The 13,125-nt window shown below is 49.2% G+C and overlaps 1 protein-coding gene across 5 annotated transcripts in view; it reads right to left on the bottom strand.

Annotated features, from left to right (window-relative positions):
• Window positions 1-13,125, bottom strand: part of Mxd (MAX dimerization protein) — a 330,355-nt gene that overhangs the window by 219,069 nt on the left and 98,161 nt on the right. The window lies entirely within an intron of this gene.

The following is a 13,125-nucleotide window of genomic DNA, read 5'->3' as shown; positions in this document are numbered from 1 at the left end:
GCTCTCTAAAACGCCGCATTGAAATGGAGCTACAATATAAACCTCGAGGAGGAGGAGAGGCACTCGAACGATAAGGAAAACGCGGGCTACATCAACCGGCACCGGGGAAGCATGCATACCAAATGATTCGGAAGACCGAGACCCCGGGAGCCAGCCGAACGTCTCGCCTAGATTCCGAGATTGTTGTTAATGAAATTTCGGATCGTTATCTAGCAGCACGTTCGTGACTGCCCCCGGGGCGCGGCGCGAATCCGACTCGGCTCCCTCGACGATTCCCCAGAAGCCCGAATTAAATCGTTACTTTCAGCCCTTTTTTACGCTCGGACATCCACGCCTGGAAACTGATCGAACAACCGCTCGTACGTTAACCTCGAAATATTTGCTTCGCTTCGCTTTGCTCTGATTTACTCTGCTTTATTAGAATCGAAAGACCGCGGGATTTGCAGACGGAAAACAGGAAACGGAAGAAACGCGACAATAGAAAGTTGTCATAAAATTTCTGAGAATCTCTTGCTTTGCTATTCGATTATTCGACAACCGAATCGTCGAACTGCTCGCTCGGTTATCTCGTTAAAGAATTTATTAGCTAATGTGATGTGTGCAATCGAGGTTTCTATTTTGCACAACTGTCCACGGTCTAACAATCGAACCTAAGAGACGATATACGTCGCCTTGGGTCCGCTATCAAAATTACAGGTGCAACATTCGTCGGCCAAACGATGGAAGAAACTTCGACGTTAGATCTTAGCAATTAAACTTTACCTAACGTTTTCAAGTTGCAACGTAAGGAATGGAATCGAAAAAATCGCGAATCATCGAACAGCTTGATTTCTCTCAGTTTCGACAACTGTTCGGTGAAAATCACAGGGCAGGTTAGCTCGCCGAAATAATTTTGCACAGAGTCGACGCGGTGGCGAAAGAAAGGAACGCGGAGCTGCCGATTATGCGAACAATGTCTTCCGCGGACGTTAGACACGCCGGATCGAACGTCTCGGCGCGACGGTGTTTACGGCGCGAGGTAAGTCTCGAATGAAATCCTCGGTTGTGTTTTCCCCTAAAACACGAAATTACAAAGCCCAGTGTCCCGGGCGCGCGATCGCTGTCGCGCATAACAAACAATAATTTACCCCTTTGCTCGGGGCGGCGCGGCGAGGCGCGGCGAGACGGCGAGAGGGGATCTCGCGGAACAGTGTTTCCCCACGGTGTTCTTCCAGCAATATGTAAAATTCACAAACGCCTCGACTCCTTTCTCTCTCTCTCTCTCTCTCTCCTTTCTCCGACTCGGTCTCTCTCGGGCGCGGTTCCTGGAATCCCGGCTATATTTCTTCCGCATATTTTCGATTCGCCGGCTGCGCTTCGCGCGGCAATCTCCCTGCATCCGTGAATTTCATTATGTATATTCCGTATCGGGGCTCTTCCGTTTCTTCATCTTGTTCGGGATCGAAAACAGGATAGCGTACGTAGAACACGCTCGGATGGAACTGCGGGCGCTCCCGCGAGCGCGTGCTGCAGCGAAAAAATAATAAGAAGAATAATACGGGGGCTGCCCGCGCACGCAAAAATAGAGGACGGCGATGCGCGCGCGCGCGCGCGGCGAATACCCGGCGCGACGGATGATAAAAAGAAGCGAAGGGAATAAAAATGGAGAACGCGGAATGGGAATGGGAACGGGGCGAGGGCGGCGGATTGTAATTTAAACGTCGCGCGATGCTCGAGCAACTATTACATCGGTGTCAAATCGCGTTGCATTTTGTATTCTACCGTTCTCGGATAAATCCACTCTCTCTCCCTCTCGTTCTCTCTCGCTATCCAAGAGTCGAGCTGGTTTAATTCACAGAAAGAATATTAATCGGCTGCAAACAGTTGTTTCGCGTGTCTCGTATTGGCACCTCGATATCGAATGTCCACGTTTTGTAACGCGTTCGAATAAAGTGTTTCAGCGGTTCGATGTCTGTTCTAGATCTTAAAATTCTAGGACACGTTCTCAGCCTATCCGTCCGTCTGGCAGGATTTAACTCAACTTCGAGTCGAACGAAGCTAGAAATCGCTGGAAGCGACCAGCGGCGCGTCGCGTTTCGTAACATCGATGACAAAGCTGAATTTATCCGGACCTTTCGCCGTTTCAATTATATCGCACGGTCGAATTAAAGAAATTTTTATTCGACTGCTTTCTCTATGAAGCAGGCTCTTGCAATTCCAACGATTCAACGTCGAGATTATACGCGTCGATATAACGATCGCTATCGACGAAACAACTTTCACGGACGTTATCCTCGAGCAGGTCTAATTGAAAGGATCGAATAAGCCGAGCGCGCACGGTTTCAATGAAAACCGGCGACCGCTTCTCTCTGTCGCCGATGGGAGCGTGTAAAATACACGCGCTGAAAAGAAAAGGAGCACAGCGTCCAGGTGTCGGGAATAGACTGCGCGTTTCAGATAAGAAGCGGCGGTACATGTTGCCGGCGAAACGACGAATAAAGCGGACCTTCGTGACACGGCGGAGCCGGGAACGGCTCTCTAGGAATTAATTAGTCCGGCAGCTCGACCGGCTAATTTATGAAAACGTGTGCAATAAGCATTATCAATCCACCGTAATCAAGCCGCTCCGTAAATAAACCGTTTCCAGGTTTTTCGTGTCGGCGAGCGCGTCGTAACGCCGCGCCGCGCCGAGACGAGACGAGACGAGAGGAGGCGAGAGAAGAGGAGAGAAGACGAGCCGGGAAACCAGTTCGCCGTTAAGAAAAACAATCTTCGGCGAAGCGGTAACCGTAGAACACACGCGCCGGGCTGCACCGAGGGAAATAATGGTGCATCGGCGCGGAGGGACGGGTGACAACATCGTGGAAAGCCATCTGATGCAACAAACCACTCCACACGCCCGGCGGCCCGCTCGCTCCCGCCTAGACCATCCGAGACATCCTAGGAGTCGTACCGCAAACTGCGAACGCAACCATTTCGCGTGTTGTGTGATGCAAGTCGGATTGCAAGAGTGCACGCGCGCGCGGACCGGAGTGAACGAACCGGCGCGGCGCGGCGCGGAGCGGATCGTAGACACGACGGTGCAGCGAGTGCAGCGAGAGCAGCGCGAGAGTGCATGCGTTTCTCTCGGAAGCGGGCGAGAGGGACCCGGGAGGAGGAGGAGGAGGAGAAGTAGGAAAGGTGAGCGTAGTCACGGTTCGTGGGAAAACCTTGAAAGCGCTGCCCCGGGGCGAAGAAAAATTACGACGCGTTCGAACGGATTGATGAAACTTAATGAACTGCCGACGCGCGTTTTCCGGGTGCTTTTTTTCTCCTCGGGCCGCTAATGCGCCCTCGCGAACAGTTGCGAACAGGTGACGCGAACACGACGCGGAGATTGCTCGACCCGCTCCGCGAAGTCATTTCCGTGTCGGTGATTTCCTTGCGAGCCTCTGTTTGCGAAACGAAACGACGCGACGGGACGCGACAGGCCGCACAGTGCGTCGAGTTAACCAGTTGGCTGTTTTTTTTTTGACGAGTATAGTCGTCGCGAAGAAATGGCAGTATCTCGTGTCGCGGCGATCGCGCCCGTCATGCGTACAAATTGCTGCTCGAACGGAAATTTTCCCGAGAACCGAACTGTGTATGTTCTCGGACGCTTCGATGATTATTTCGAGGCCTAGAAACGAACGAATAGAAAAATATAAATAATCGTTACGAGGAAACTGGACGCAGTGTCCGAGTTAGGTAATACGCCGGCGTCCATCGTTTATTTTCTGCGACACATTTCAGGTGCACACTTTTCAAAGAGGCCGCGACAGCTAACCGGTTTATGCCAATTCGACGACGTGAATAAAATTCTACGATTTCGCGATTTATTCATGGATGCTTTGAAAAGTCAGCGTGACTTGTCGCAATTGATCGACGCAGGAAAAAATATGTACACGGGTTTTTTGACCGTTTTATCCTGAACCTGAAATGAAAATTTCATCGAGTTTAAACGAAATTATTGAGAATTAATCTCTCCCTCTCTCCCTCGAGGGAGCAATAACAAGCAATAAAAGTATAGGAAAACTATATTAAATGCACGACAAAGGTACACAATGAAAGATGTTAGAAGCTCGCTTCTCCGAACAACGAAGCTTCCGCCGTGAATTCCAAGGTGTACTTTTATCGTTTAATGCTTCGTAATCGTCCAATTAAAAATGCGTTCTTCGAATGCACCGCTGATCGTGGAAATGTATTGTACATTAATGCTGAACAATGCCGGCTAATTTCTGGCTTCTTTGTCACCGCCGAGGATCGTTAAACGGGACCTTTTCTTTGCTGCAAGATATACATCTTGAACTTCTTCTCCGCAGTCTCCTATTTTTTGCTCGTTTCCTACCTCTTAGCGGATCTTTATGAATCTCGTAATGCGGCCTGTATTGTCGCATTGTTGCAGGATCCGGGTCTATATTTCTGCTGCTTTGTATTCAATGAAAATGCCATTTTGCAGCGCGAATTTCGCAGCGATGTGTTGCAGGAATGTTGTGCCGTGCCACCGCACGCGCATCGTTGCTTCGTTATTATTGTTATTATTTGGTTGCTTGCGTTGTTATCTGCGAGAATCCTGCGGTATTCTGCTTCGCAATATTGCGGGACCAATGAGAAACGTACGTTAACTGTTTGCTGAAATGTTGCGGATCGCGAGTGAAATTGATTGTAGTTTAATTAGCGAGGCAGAAAGAAAAGGGCTCCTAGATTTCGTAGGAATTTTTAAATAAATTATAATTCGTATATATTCATGCCAAGTAGATTTTTATTACTGTATTTTTATTACTCTGAAATTAATTTATTACGCTTTGTTACCACGCTATCTTTTCTACTACTACTTCAGAATTAATCCAAATAACGCTTTGTGACTACGCTGCTTCGGCAGACGTTTAATTCTGAATATCGTTTTTTCACAGAAACTAAATCGAAAGAAACATTCGAGCCTCGCGTCTCATTTTTATAGCTGCCGATTGTCGACGATTATAAAAACGAGGTGCAAATCTCCCTTCGCTCGAAGCATTTTCGTTCACCAGCTGAAGGAACATTCGCTGTATTCTGCCAAGCGTTTAAACTTGCGTTAAAATTGGCTGAAACGTCGCCGGCTAAACAAAAAGCTGTGCAACGAGGAGTTCGGAGATTATTTCAGCAGTTGTAGGGCAACGTTGTCCGAGGAGATTAATCAAGCAGAGCGGCGGTAACTTCAGTTTCGCACTTCAGGAGCTGCATCGATTTCATGCAACGATTCGCGCATCCGTCCGGATTGTTCGGGTTGACCAATTCGAAATAAATCCGCGCACAAAACTGTGGCAAATGTACGGGAGAGGCGAGGCTTGCTCCGATTCAATTTACAAGTCATAACTCGCGGGGAAAAAAGGCTCTTGGCATTTACAGCCGACGAATTTATACCTCTCGCGCAGTTTCGATCGTTGTTTTCTTCGTTCTTTTTTTTTCCTCTTCTTTTCGCAGATTCCGAACTGCCCATCAAAGCTAGAAGAACACGGTCGACGCACGCGCAACCGGTTTTTATGATTACACATCGAGCGAGAAACATAAAAGTTCCTGAAAACTCTCGTCCTTCTCTCTCGCTCTCTCTCTCTTTTTCTCTCTTTCTTTCTCTTTCTCCGTCTTCCTCTGTATACTTTTCAATGTCTAAGCTCCGGCTGCCTTTCATCTTCCGATCGGATCGGAGCACCAATGCAAAGTTTGCTTGTAGTCCCATTACGCAATCGACTGTATCTCTTTCGAGCACGAACCGCGAATGTTACTCGCGAAGAGGATTTTTTAGCGAAGTCACTTTCTGCGTCCTCTTCTTATCGCGACGTTGACTTCGAAAACATTAGCATCGTGACTCTCGTTGATCTTTCACGGTGATAATAGTGGACGAGTCAAAAAAAAAGAAGAAATGTATTCAAGTTTCTTTGCTTTATCGGTATCAGAATTACGAAGATGTTTTTGCGGAGAATCGTTGGACGAGTTCGATCGTTCTACACATCTTGCGATTGAAGTTGCGTCGAATTTACTGTTGCAACTTTTATCGCGGAGCAAAAATTACGCTATCCAGCTGCAATGTCTCCCAAATTCGCGCTCGGATTGCGCACAAAAATGGACAACTTTGGAAAAGGAGATACGATTATTCGAGTCTTGCGCCTCTCCTCTCCCAAAATCGTCCATTCTTGTCCGCGATCCGAGCGTCAATTAGGGAGAATTTACTGTAATCGAAACGGTCCAACCGATTGCGTCAAATTAAAAAAGGAAAACGAAAAGCTTGGAAATGCGCGTAAAAAAGAGAGAGCGCCGCAACGTCGGATATTTAAAGTTCGCAGGCTCGACGAAACGGTTAATACAAAAGCGTATTGTCTGTATATTAACGGTCCCGCTAGACCGGAGAGAGCGTGCACGCACGGTTCTCGGTCAAAGAGATAAAGGGTTAAACAAACCGGACAGACGGTTCAGGTGCGGAGCCGCGCGAGCGGAATACCGCGCGAGCTTGCAGAAATTAGAAGAAGAAATTAATTGGTGAAAAAACGATTGCGCGAACTGGAAGACCGCCAGAGGGTAATCCGCGATAAAAAGCTGCGCGCTAGGCTCCCCCCTCCCCCCGGCCGGATTGAACAAACGACCGAATAAACTTCGCGTGCAGTCAATTTCATAAAATATGTGCACGGAAAGCCGCGGGACTCCTTTATTGCGAGACGGTGGGACAAAGCTGAAAGCTGCGGCCGCGGGAATCGGGATAGAACGCAGGGAACGGTGTGCCCGGCCCGGACCGGGCCGCCGTTATTTACGCAACAAAGGCGAGGACCGTGTTATCTTTCGATCCCGGTGTGTACATTCGCCGCGATACCGTCGCTCTATCGATGTTTTTCCCCGGGATAGCGGTTCCGCTGAAAAACGCATGCGTTCCCCAGCTTTAAAAGGCCGCTCGCCCCCTCGGTCCGTTCCGCGATATCCGAACAAAGGCTGGGAAAGAGGGTCAGTGACGTCGTCCTCGCGAAAATGGAACCGAGCGATCGCAACGAAAAAACGAAGCGAACGAAAAGAGCAGAGGGCAGCCGCGCTGCTCAAGGGACGGAGAAGTTACAGAGAATCGCGTTTAAACCGGCTGAAGAGACGCCGCGCCGCGTTACAAGCCACTCGTTAAGGGAAAACGCGACGGAGAGGCCGAGAGGTGGCCGAGAGGGGACCGGGAGGGTGCCGAGAGGGTGCCGGGTGGGTGCCGGGAGGAGTCTTCGCGCGTTTGCCCCCGGAAATTCAGCTCCTTTCCTTTTGTTAACTCTCTGTAACCCCGGTGTCTGCTCGGACAAACGGCCGGGTCGCGTTGCACACTCGCCGGCAGCGCGATTTTACATACAGAAAACGGAGCATTATCGTGGCTCGAGAAAACCCTCGTCTCTTTGGCCGATCCGCAAGCTCGAGAGCTTTCGCGGACGCTTCCGGAATCCGACGAAATGATACTTCCGTTTGTATTCGGTCCACCGGATAGGAGGCGATCGCCGCGCGTGCTCGAAACGGCGCATTCGGGGGGAGCTCGGATTCCTTCGTATGAAAATAATCTGTTAAGTCTCGCGCGTTCTTCGCGGATGCTAAAAGATCCGCTGGTTCGTCTACTTTCGATAGTTCGCGACGTCTGCCAGATGATTTCCAATTTACTGAATTTAGTAGCACTTAACGGACGGGTCGCGTAAATTTACGGTTTCCCGTTCCGACTTCCTGGAACGAGCCACGAAGATTTGTGTTTTTGCTTGAAGTTTTATTCGATATTTTATCAACACTTTATTAATACTTGATTGATGCTAGACAGGTAAATAAATAACTTTGTAAAATTGTATCGAAAATAGCGTCGAGATTCGATAAAACTGCGACGCTTTGAAACCGTGCGCACGTGTTCGTTTAGTTCTCTTAAAAAATTCCCGGAAATCAAGAAAGACAGAGAGGAAAAAAAAGCAACCGGTCCGTTAATTGTGAAGAGAAGAAACGTGTTTATATTTCGCTCCCGTTCCACGCCAACGATGCAGCCAATTTTCATGCGTTTATGGCACGTGCAGGTATACAAGATGCAGGAAAACAGGCTAATCGACGACAATTAATCGCGTCATTATTCAACGCTTGCCGCAAGGAATTTCTCCGTCGATTTAACGAACGCCTCGCGAATGCGGTTTCTTGAAAAATAAGAATCCGAGATCCGGTCGCGACACGTAACGTCCGAGAAATCCATCGGCGAAGTCGTTCGAACGGCTGCCGAAAAAGAATGCGCCGCGCGCGATGAAAAGATTTTTGCGCGTATCAAACGAGATACGCTCGCGACGGAGACACATCGGCGAGGATTGTCCGGCTTCGACGAGCGCTTCGTTTTCTCTCTCTCTCTCTCTCTCTCTCTCTCTCTCTCTCTCTCTCTCTCTCTCCTGGTCGGTAAATGCATTTGAAATTTGCCTGGGAATGAAGCCACTTCGCTTCCCCCGAGCCATCCGCAATCCGAAGAAGTGGCCGACGCGACGGACGGTATAGATTTCTAAATCTCGCGATCATGTTCGCGGGAACGACGCGCCATAAACCGGCGGCGAAGCGTGTCGCGTTTCTCGGCCCGAAAACAGAAAGAACAACCGACCCGGTCGACCGGTTATTTCCCCGGGAGACCGCGACGGCGACGGGACGCGGCCGTTCCGCGGCGGAACGTCCGCGCGGAAGCCGGAGGACCGCGCGTCCGTGTTCCGGTCGCCCGACTCGACCGCACGGGATTCATTCAAATTCCGGCGAACCCGATATTTTCGTTGACTGGATCCGTCGACCATTGTTGGCTATTTATACGGCAGCCATGAACCGATGTCCCAGAAAATCGCGGCCACCAGCGTTTTATTCCGCGAGGATCCAACGGAGTTCCGCCGCTCGGGTTTTATCGCCGCCGGATCTCGCGGCCCGGCCACTCCGCAATTTAAAACCAAGAGATTTTACGATCCGAGGACATTTTTCTATATTGAATTTTTCAGCCAGCTCTCGCTCCGTTACATCTCGCCGTTCGCCCCGTACACCCGCCGCCGTCCCTCCTCCTCGCGTCGTTTCCCCCCCCGCGCGAAATTTATTCCGACGTTTAATTTTTACCGCCGCGAACCGCCGGAGCGCGGCCGCGAGAGAATCTTCGACGTTGCCTTTCAGCGGGATTATTTTTTCGCGATGTCGTAAGCCGCGCGGCAAAGAGATATAGTTCCGCGAGGTTTACGGTCGCCGAGTTCAATTTGTCCTCGGACCGCGACGCCGGGGACAGAATCGAGGAGAACGGTGCAATCGAAGCGAAACAACTGTCTCGAGCCTCGCGAGGACGTTTCCGCGGGACTCCGTCGCGGAGATGCCGAAATTTTTACGGATTTGTGTCGCCCGAATAATTTCGGGATCGGAACGCGATCGCGCGGACCGCTGTGTCGCCCTTGCGGAGTACAATGGAAAGGAGGGAAATTCATTGAAAATGATATTGAAATTTGCCAAGATCTCGGATACGAGATCGAACGACCATAAAATGGTTACGGTATCGGTCGATCGTGGAGATACGGAGGTGGAAGACATTTTGAAAGAAAAGACGAGACAGAATGGAAAGTTAAAGCCGGATCTCTTTCGCGCAGGTTTGTTCGTGCTGGACGACTCGAAGGGATCGATGCCGCGGACATTACCTACGAGGCCGCGAATTCATTAACGGTTCACGGATCGTACGGGAATCGATCGGGCCCGGCCCGGCCCGTCCAGGCGCGCGGCGCGTGTTTGCGAATACCGGGCCGCCGGATTAATATCGGACGCCGGAAATATTTACCGAATTAAGTCGGAAACGTTGAAACCCTACTTTTGAGTGCGGTCGTTCCACTTAATTGAACGCAAACCGGGATATACCGGGCAAATAACGCGGCTCGCAACATTTACTCTTCGTTGCGGAAGAGAATTAACGTCGATCCGCCGCCTCCTCCGATAGGAAGCGATCCTCGCGATAGTTCGCGAGATTCGATCGACGACTCTCGCAAACGCTGCCGTGAAAACGTGCCTGGTCCGATGCTTTCGCGCTAATTCCCGTCGTCGATGCTTCGCCGGATCGACCGGCTAGAAGCGCCTGGAACCCACCGAACGCCGAAAGTAACGTTCACGGGGTCCTATAAAAATTATAACGCGGCGCGTTCGGTTCGCGAGCCGACGTTGATCGTTACGCACGCGCGAATAAACCGGATCGTACGATCGTTTCTCAGGAAAGTGGATTTACACTTTCAGCGAGACAGGAGACTTTAATTTTCTGCTGTTCGAAAAGTATTAAATACTAGCTTTTTTTTTCATTGAGCAGTTTTAAACTCTATGGAAAAGTTGTTCTGCAAATCTGGATACGTATATGTGCATAATGATACAATTATATTATATTATATATTTTTTATTGTATTATATTATACTATATTATATTATACTATACTATATTATGTTATATTACATTATATTATATTATGTTATATTATATTATATTATATTATATTATATTATATTATATTATATTATATTATATTATATTATATTATATTATATTATATTATATTATATTATATTATATTATATTATATTATATTATATTATATTATATTATATTATATTATATTATATTATATTATATTATATTATATTATATTATATTATATTATATTATATTATATTATATTATATTATATTATATTATATTATATTATATTATATTATATTATATTATATTATATTATATTATATTATATTATATTATATTATATTATATTATATTATATTATATTATATTATATTATATTATATTATATTATATTATATTATATAACATCATTTTTCCTTGATACGTTAATCGGTGTCTTTTTAAATCCGTTCTTGGCACATCTATGTTATGTATTCACGCCGCGTTTCCACGCGAAGCAAATTCCAAAGATTTTCGGAATGCTCGAGGAGCTTACGCTTAAAATGCACGCGACGCATCCGAACATTTCCAGCGAGTCCGATCAATCTGCTGCAGCACCGTGATAGGGTTAAGCATCCTATCGAATGAAAAAGATCAACGAACAATCGCGAATCCCGCTGATGGACACCGCCGAGGGTTTCGACGCGTTAAAGGTGTCAGTTCCTACAGGGAACAAAGCGTGTCAATGCTCCCTCGTAAGGCTTCTATCATGTATCGGCCGACCCTGTACGGTTTCGGCGAATTATGTTTGCTTAATTCAGATTTGCTGATCGCACGACTCGTACGGCGCGCCGGGTTCTTATCGGAGCGGGTTCACGTCGAACGCGAGATCGCTTCGGTCCGCTCGCGTTTCGCTCGGCTCTTATTTGCCCGCGGAACCGAGCTCCGACGGTTCGACGAACCAACATCTCGGTCCGCTGTCGTGGTATTTCCAGTCGAATTCGCAACGAACGCTCGATACGATTCGTTACGCTCGTTTACGAACGATCGAGAAGCTCGACAGATTTAATTTTTCGTCGAATTTATACGTGGTCTCAAAAATGAATTCGAGACCGCGGCTTTTATGCGCGCGCGACCAAAAAATTGGCGGATGAAAAATCGGCGAGAATTCGTTGGACGAATTGCAGAAATTTAAACAAATTTTAAAAATTATTTTTACCCAGTAATTTTTACCGAGACGATCCTCGCCGACGAGAGCTCACGGTTTTCACGGAGCGCGCTCGCGAACGTTTCGATCGGACGCTTTCAGACACCGCCGTAAAACGCGTGTTTCAAGTTGAACAACCCTCGGCGCGGCCAAGAAACCAGCCATTAGCAACCCCGGGATGCGCGGCCAGACCTCCTGAAAGTGTCCGCGCGTTGAACACGGGAACGGATCCGTCGCAATTCCTTTGAAACAGCCGCCGGAGATGGCTCGCGCGGCCTTTATTTTCGTTCGCGGACGTCGCGGAAACCTCGGAGGGGCTCGACGCGCGGAATTGCGTTATTTAGCCGCGAGGGTTGTTTCTTTCTTAGCTGCCCGGGGCTACGAATCCCCGGCTTTATACCTGGAAACTTATGCTCTCGACGTCCACCCCCGCGTTATTTAATTCCTCGGAGCTCTTCCATTTAACCATCCGCAACGCCTGCAACGTGTTTTATTTTTTACCAACGCGGCCGGCAACCTGGCTCTTTCGAGCCCGGCCTTGAGTTCTTCAACGTTCTAAAGATTTAAAAAAACTATGCGACACTTTTTACAGAACATTTTTACTCTTCACCTTGTTATAATACAATTGATAAATACAATCGATTTCGCTAAAAGCTATCAAACGAGTGCGAAGAAACAAAAAATAGATAAATTTCTGAAAACAGTCTCGTTTCTCAGGAGTCGCGGGCGCGAAAGACGACGTCGATTTTGACTTTCGTCCGCGGAGAGGGAGAGCTCCCGGCGGAATTGCGTTCTGTTTAGCCGGGAGGGTTGTTTCTTTCTTCGCCGGCGAGGAGAGGGGCGATGATGCGGTATCATTGTGCCGGGTACCCGGTAATTACTTGGCAATGCACGAAATTCCCGGCCAATCTAGCGGTGCTTCGAGGGAAAAAAACGGACGCGGGGACCGCGGTTGCTTCGCGGAGAGGTGTGGGGGATGAAAGGAGGAAGCGTAGGAAACGCGGGCGGGACGGGACGAGGGCGGATCGGCGAAAGGGTGGACGCGGGACGACGGCCACTCGAATAGCCGAGTATTTTTGCTGTCCCGGTTGTCCCGGTCCCGAGTCCCGGGAAACCGAAGACGAGGCGACGCGACGGAATACAATGTCGGGCTCGGTGGCCCGAGGCGTTGTCGCTGATTGTCGGGTGCGCGGGGCGCCGGCCCGGGAAAGGAAAGGCGAAGACAGCGCGCAGAAACCCGACGGAAACCCGACGGAAAAGCGACGGAAAACCGACGGAAAACCGACAGACGCTCGGACTCCGTCTGCTTCTGCCTCGAATCCGCCGCGAATCCTCCTCCGATCCGCCTCCGAACCGCCTCGACTCTGCCTCGGCCGTGCCTCGAGTCCGCCTCGGACGCCCCGCAGCGCGGGGAGGGAACGCCGAGGTCCCTCGAAAGACGACGCACCCTCCGCGCCTGCGAGCGAAGACTGAACGCCGAAGACCGAGCAACCCTCGCCGAGCGAACCCGCTCTCAGCGTTCGCCGGC

The sequence above is a fragment of the Megalopta genalis genome, chromosome 3 (genome assembly GCF_051020955.1).
Source record: "Megalopta genalis isolate 19385.01 chromosome 3, iyMegGena1_principal, whole genome shotgun sequence".
Taxonomy (NCBI): domain Eukaryota; kingdom Metazoa; phylum Arthropoda; class Insecta; order Hymenoptera; family Halictidae; genus Megalopta; species Megalopta genalis.
Note: the sequence above shows the minus strand (reverse complement) of the source record. Positions and strands in the feature narration are given on the sequence as shown.